General features: G+C 36.1%; 1 long non-coding RNA gene across 1 annotated transcript; it reads left to right on the top strand.

Annotated features, from left to right (window-relative positions):
- Window positions 1-273: 273 nt before the first annotated feature.
- Window positions 274-5,690, top strand: LOC120754482 (uncharacterized). Its single transcript, XR_005701453.2, has 3 exons — window positions 274-612; window positions 3,344-3,619; window positions 5,616-5,690. It is a non-coding gene; the product is annotated as an uncharacterized LOC120754482 (long non-coding RNA).
- Window positions 5,691-7,516: the final 1,826 nt, after the last annotated feature.

Here is a 7,516-nt window from a genome sequence, read left to right as displayed (position 1 = left end):
CACATGGCTCCATGCTCTGTCAGCTGAAGCAACTGCTGTGTTTTTGGGGGACAGGGAGAGGAGTTCTGTTGTGGTTTGGAAAAGTGCAGCTACACGAAAAGTAGTGCTAGCCCCAGAGGGAACAGCATCAGGGAACGGCCAGAGAAAAGGTGGAACTGCAGCCTGCGGGTGGCATCCGATGGCACCTTAAAGCCACAAAGAATTCGGGTCGTTAGAGTCTCATCTACCAACCAAGGTTTTCTATTCTTTCCCTTGCCTCAGCATTAACACCTACGGACGTGTTCTGGAGCCAATCCAGGGAGGCTGTTCGTCTGTAAACTAACCCACAGAAGTGAACAGAGAGGGGAAAAAAAAAAAAAATCTACAACGAAACAAAAAAACTTTTCTGTCAGATCTGCTCCAAGAAGAGGTTCACAGAAGGATCAGACAAGAGCCAGTGCCAGCGCAGTGCAGAAGGTGGAAACACAGAGCCAGTGCCAATAGAGGAGAGGACAAGGCAGCCCAAACTTAGATCAACTCCAGCTGTGATGGACCCAGAGCCGGAGTCAGCCTGAGCACTTAGAAGCTTTCGAAAACCTCTGCATTTTTTCTAAAAACACTGACATAGGATGAGTAAGTATACACAGTTTAAATTACTGCGATACCAAAGAAATAAAATCATGATGCTTACTTGAACACTGAATGGGTCAAGAAGCAAGAAAAAGCCCTCATGGTCCTAAAGGTATATAGAAAAGTTTCTGTAGGGTGTAACAGGCCAAGAAAAATCCTTCCTGAACTACACAAATCACGCCTGTGAGTAAATTTCTCCTTTCTAAGTGTTCATTGTAGATGAGAAGATCAGGTAGAGGCTGTTTGACAAGGATTGAAAAAGATTGAAACCAATAAGAGTAGGAGCTAGCAGTTAGAAAACTAATAGTGTGGAAGACGGCACATTTTTTCTCTCTGCCAATATCTAAATTCTGCCATCCCACACCCTTAAATATGAATATTTTCTTACTTGAGGATATGTAAGTTTTTAGATTTATCTGGCTATTTGTAAGGGCAATTACATACACATGAAGAAGTGTTGGAAAACTGAATTTAAAAGAAAGGAGAAAAATAATTAGGAGATATGAAGTCCAGAACAAAAATATTTTTAATATTACACTCAGTCTGTAAATAAAGCAGACAAAGTTGAATATGTTGGTTACATATTGTAACAGCAGCAAGAAAAAAAGCCTCTGTAAAAGATCTATTTGGAAATTGCAGACAAAAGCTGCAGGGAAGCTACATAGGATTAGTGTGTTGTTTCCTAAGAGAGAATAGGCTGTCTGGAAGTACATAAATAAACAGATATTAGTAGATTTACCTTTCCCATTGAAGATTGTACTAGTTGAAAGGAAGATGAAATCTGTCACTGATTTTGGGGAAAACACCTAAAAAAAATTCAGAAAAGTTTATATTGACCATATACTTGGCAAAAAGGCCCAGAACAAAGAATTCTAGCAGACAACAAGGTGACACGTGGATGGTTCCCAGATCTACATTGACTAGCAGGCAGGTCTTTGAATGTAACTAGACTAAATCAGTATTTACAGATACTTTTGTACTCCCACTTCCTGTCTTCTACTGATAATTTAGTAAACTAGTATAAATTATTTACAGACAGAGGTGTCCAAAGTAAAGTAGGGTCGTCAGGGTATGAAAGGTTAACATTAACACATTCTGGAGGACTGCACTGGAGAGCAGCATGGAAAGAGTGTAAAGGACACTTCAAGAGGAAAATGCTGAAAATCAGAGGAATTCAAAGAAGAGAAAAGCAGGCTAAAGTAATTCACAAGCAATCAACACATTTTCAGATTTGGAGAATTATTGGATGACAGATTTCTAGAAGTAAAAGTTTCTCAGAAATAGAAGTTTCATGTGTGATGTCCTCTGGTCCTATGTATGGCTATTGAGGAGATTAAAGGTAAGGAACTTGATTTTTAAAGTTTTGTTTATTGACCTGCCCTGGCTGAAACAATACAAGCAAAGTTTGGTTAATCCAATTTGGATGTGTATTGATTTGTTGTTGTTGTTGTTGTTAGCAGCATTGCTCTGCAGTACTTTCCGTGTCCTTGGGCAAACAGGAAAAACCTGGGAAGGGAGAAATATGTGGCATGGGGAAGAATAGGACTGCATCCCTGAGGCTCAGAAGATGTAACATGGGTTTTTATGATGCAGCTACAAAAACACATGTAAATGCCATTTCTTTCTGCTCATCTTTGTTTGTACACATTTGGTATATCCAGTCCTCAAAACTGGATTTTTGTTAGTCAAGTAGATCAAGTCAGTTGAACTCAAACTGCCTGTAGGAGCACAGCTCAAGGATTCAAGGACACTTAGTGGACGGGCTTAATTAGATTCAACATCTGATTCATTAGATTCAACATATTTCCTTAAGGAATTTTTCAGAAACAAGACATTTTTAATTGTTATCAAAACAAACAAACAAAACCCCAAGGGGGGGAAAAAAAAAAAAAAAAAACAAAAAAACCCACAAAAAATAATGAAGCAGAAGTTTCTTCTTAACAGTAGACATATGAATAAGAATAGAAGGACAACAGAATGCCTTTCCCATGTACATTAGTTTAACCTAGAAACTACAACTCTTGTCTAAGCCAGTCTCCACAGAGTGGAGTGCCCAGATTTTGACAATATTCTCTTTAATCAATATGTGTAGATATACAACTGTGTACCTTTAGGGCACCTGGAACTGCTGTCGTCAGAGCAGATGATGCAGGCAATGCTTGGCAATTATCCCATGCTGTGTGCCACAGGGTTGTTCAATCCAGCATGCTTCCTCACAGTCCTGCCATCCCAACAAATTATGATATAAACATAGAAAACTTTACAATAATACAATTATGAGCCAACCACCTTAATTCACTAGAGCACATACAGTATTACAAAACAGTTACACATTTCTTACCTTAAAAGGTTATTATGAGTGGGCAGAAATCTTTGGTCTCCCTTTGTAATGAGTTCATGATATAAAATGCCCTCTTTATTGAATGTTGGTCAATGGGAAAATTCATGGGTAACCAGTGATCTTTTAAGATCTGCTGGATTGTCACTCATCTCCTGTAATACCTTAAGAAATATGCCTATGCCTGCTTAGATGTTTTGGTACCATAAAAAGAAAGTAATAAAACCCCTCCAAAACACAGTGAATTTCAGATCTGCAAATGAGTGTCAGTACAGCAAATATAAATTGCCTTATTTTATTAGCTGCCTTACTTAAGTATTATAAAGCTATAAAGTAGTTAACCAGCACACCAGGACCTGAGAAACTAAGGCTGTCTTTTTTTTTTTTTTTTAACAGATTGAAACCATCTCAATTCACCCAAAATCTTAGCTCTCCTGTGGAAAGACAGATAAAAGATTAAATCCTTAGAGAACAAAGAGAAATCCAAAGAAATTCCTCCATCCTAAACTGTCACCGGGATTATAAATCAACTAATTACAATGCAAGAATATGAACTGGGCTGCTTATAGGACAGTGTGCAAGTTTAAAACTGCTCTACACTGAAGGGGATTTAATTTATTCACACTGTCCTGGACTAGAACCTCATTTCCCGCACAACTATTAAAAGTACCTGTAAGTGTACATACACTCTGCATGTTTTTCAAGAATTACAGATATGAACAGTTGAAATTAAGAATTTTTAATTAAATTATAAATAGTTTACATACTATATTTTGGTGTCTTTTTTTACAATTTCGAAGTTAATATACAGTACTTACCTATTTATACATTGAAAAGTTGTACTTTAAAATGGAAACAGTTATGGTTCCAATCTGCTACTCATAACATACAAAAATAACAGATATACATAATTCCAGTAGGCACTGTAATTTATTATTTTAGCCTTTACCAAGGAAAACATTTTCAAACTTTTTTTTGACCAGAAGTTTATGAACTAAAGTTGGAAAGGTGGTTCTATAAGCCAAGTAAACAATTTCACTATCAATGACTTTCTCCCTTGCTTCCAAGTATCTGTTGCACACAGAGACTTCATTAAAGCAGATTTAAAAAAAAAAAAAAAAAAAAAAAAAAAAAGGTGCAACGATATTTAACGATATTTGCCTTTCATGTTGCAGCTTTAATTTCCTTTAGTATGTTATCACACACTTCCAAATAAGTAACTTTTGATTTAGAATTCCTTACTTTTTTTCACCACTACACCACCAAAACTTTAAAAATAATTGTTCTTTTAATATGATAAATATTCATTTTATTGATAAAAAATAATTATATTGTTATCCAAGAACAACAAAGCCACCGTCAAAGATAAAAACAGCCACTGTCTGCATGTTAATTTCATTATATATAGAAATTACATAAAAGATTGTTATTTCTGTTCAGTTGCTCAACTGCTCAACAGTCAGAATTCATTTTTATCAGCCCAATAAAATAAATTCAGTTACTTTTAGCTGTGATACAAAATGACCAAAGAATAGAAAACCCAACTCAAGACTGCATTCCATTCTACTAGGTACTACTCATAGACAGAAGATACACAGTAAAAGGCAGAGTCTATCCCAGTAAGTCCAAAGTTTAAAAGAAAGAGAAAAAGCAGGCGTAAAGAAATAATGTAATACCTAAAAAAATGTGTGGAATTGGGGAAAAGAGAAGGCAAGAAATGGCTATGTGGTCACAGCAATTACATTACATACACTTGTATTCCTAGAGATAGATACTTTTATAGATATGGAAATTAATATTGATAGAGATATAGATGTATATTTATATGCATGAAGACATGTGAAGATGAATATATACATAGAAGATGCACAATGATGATTTTACTTCCTGAAGAAATCCAAACATCTTGAAAAACACCTTGCTTGACCATACTCTTTACTTGTCAATGAGCTGCTATTTAAGACTTAGCAAAATTCATGGTCATAAATTTTACTATAGACCTTTTTCCCAAGGAAAACCTTTGTCCAGTAGATTTCTAATCATACAAACTAATTATTTTTTGTTCTATCTGAAGAATAGGTGTATCTTTTTGTGTGTCTTAGAATTTAAAATCAGAAAGCAAAAACAATTCACAGCTTTCTAACAGAAGTGAAATTAGTGCCTACTATAAGAGAAGCTAATAGGGGCCAGCACACACACACACACAAATATATATATATATATATTTCTTTTCCTTCATGGTCTTCCTGACATATCTCTTCCTATGCCAGACTGTGCAATGCTCTCTTTCATTGGTTATTTCTCTAATCCTAATCCTTGCCTCCATGACAGAAGACATGAGTTTTGAGTTTTGTAGCAGTCAAAGCAAAACTGATCAGTAGTACAAGATGTGTGTTCAAACAAGGTCAAAACACTCGTGGAAATAGGGAAATCAAAGCCCACTCCGAGATCCAGCACCACCCTTCAACAGGACTTCAAATCTCCCCTGCTCTCCTCACTGCTGTAGTCTTTGACCAACATCTCTGTCCCACTTCAAACACACACAAGTATCACCATGACAGTCACCAAGCTGCTGCTGAGGCCACAAAGTGATAGTTTGAAATAAAGGCAATACTGTTTAGCAGAGATGCTAAATGAGACAAATTATGTATTCTGCTGTGCTCCACAGAGACGTACTAGCACCATGAAAACCTTGAAAGGATTCTGCACCCGCTTAAATTCAGAACAATCTTCCAACAAAAGGTAAGATCTTATTTTAGGTGTAACCTATCCTTTTTCTTCTGCTGTATTTCCGGAAGCATACTTCCCCACCATTTTACATTAACTATCACCAAATTATATGGTTTTTCTTTTGTACAGCAGATATTTTGTCATTCTTATTGTTGCCTGAGGACACCAGCCAGAACAATAAACAGCTCCAAATAAGTTCCTCTTACAGCCTCAGACATGGTAAAAACTCACTTGCTAAAGTCTGATCACACATCAGTTGTATTCAAACTTTTTCAGTCCTTAAAACAGAAAGTTTTCATTTATCCTGACAGAAACATGAGGAAATATAGATTTAAAACTTTATTAAAAAAAAAAAAAAAAAAGATGCATCACTTAAACACAGACCTAAATGTTGTATTTCATAGTGGCAGTCAGTGAGAACACGCTGAATGTTCACTTAAAACAGAAAGTAAATATGAAATATATACATGAAATATAATGTACAGACTTGACAAACAGAAGGAATACTATAACAGCACATCCAGGGCTCTTTTTTTACTTTCACTAGTCCACAGTTTTCCTGATTCGCATTAACAAGACTGCTGCCACTGATAGGTTTCTTTGCATTTGACATGAAAACTAACAGAAGACTAATTTTAGGAATATTATAAACATCTTTCTAGAAGTATATCAGAGGGGTTTTTTTCAATATGCAAAACATTTTCTGCCTGAATACCAAGGAGAAAACAGACATTTATTATCTAAGTTCCTCTTCAAAAGTATTTCTCAGTTTTAGGACAGCTGGCCATCTGTAGGGAACAGAGTGAGTCATTGAAAACCAATATAGTCATGGACAAAGACCCTCTAACCAATTAAAGTTAGAAAGTGGTATGTTTATTCACCGGCGGGCGGCACGGGATTCATCTCCGAAAGGCGTGGCCGCCCCGAACAAGGCTCTTTGCTCTCTATTTATTTTCCAAGATCTTACATACAATACATATGCATAACCCCAGCACCTCCCATCCCCGCTCTGTATTGACATGAGGCTATTAGTCCTTCACACGTGCGCAATTCTTCTCTTGAATTGGGTCGGTGGTCTCGAATTGGGTCAGTGGTCTCAAAGGATGAAGTCAGGAGAGTCTTCATCAGGTCTCTATGACCCTCTGGCACGATCCAAGGTCTCCTGCCTCGTGACTGATTGATATCAAGTCCAGGTGCTGGCCATTGTTCTTAGTGGTTTCAATCTGTTCTTATGACTGTTCATTTACTCCATTTTTTCTATAAACAAGCTCATAATATAACAGTTAGCTCTAGTTTAGGCATCTAATAATCATTAACCTACCATTTACTAATCTAACTTACATCTTGATCAATATAAATTGCTTCTAAGCCTTAGCTAAAATCTTAACTCTTTAAAATCGTTTCATTTCCCCACTCCTTCTTCAAAGTTAGGAAATTCTTTTACTAATATGCAAATTCTTCTTCATCTAGCAAAATTGTGAGGTAGGGGTCCTTTAAAACTGTACTATATGCTCTTAATGTTAAAGTTAAAGCTGCTAGTCGCTTCAGCATTCTCCAATTAAAAAAAAAATTAAACAAAATCAAACTTATACTAACTAAATTAAACAAAACAATAATCAAATAAACCAAGGTATTGAGCAAACCGGTTGCAGCTGGTAACTACCCAGAAAGCACATCCCACCAATGATGGGATGGGCCTTCTACTAACTTTTAAATACTCTTTGTATGGTCTCTGTGTCATGATGCATTGCAATCAAAGTTCTCTTTCTTTCTAATTTTTTCTTCTTTTCTTTAATCCATGGTGTTTCAATAATTGTGCAACTAAAGTTAAGTTCATCT

This window comes from Hirundo rustica, chromosome 6 (assembly GCF_015227805.2).
Source record: "Hirundo rustica isolate bHirRus1 chromosome 6, bHirRus1.pri.v3, whole genome shotgun sequence".
In the NCBI taxonomy this organism is placed as follows: domain Eukaryota; kingdom Metazoa; phylum Chordata; class Aves; order Passeriformes; family Hirundinidae; genus Hirundo; species Hirundo rustica.
Note: the sequence above shows the minus strand (reverse complement) of the source record. Positions and strands in the feature narration are given on the sequence as shown.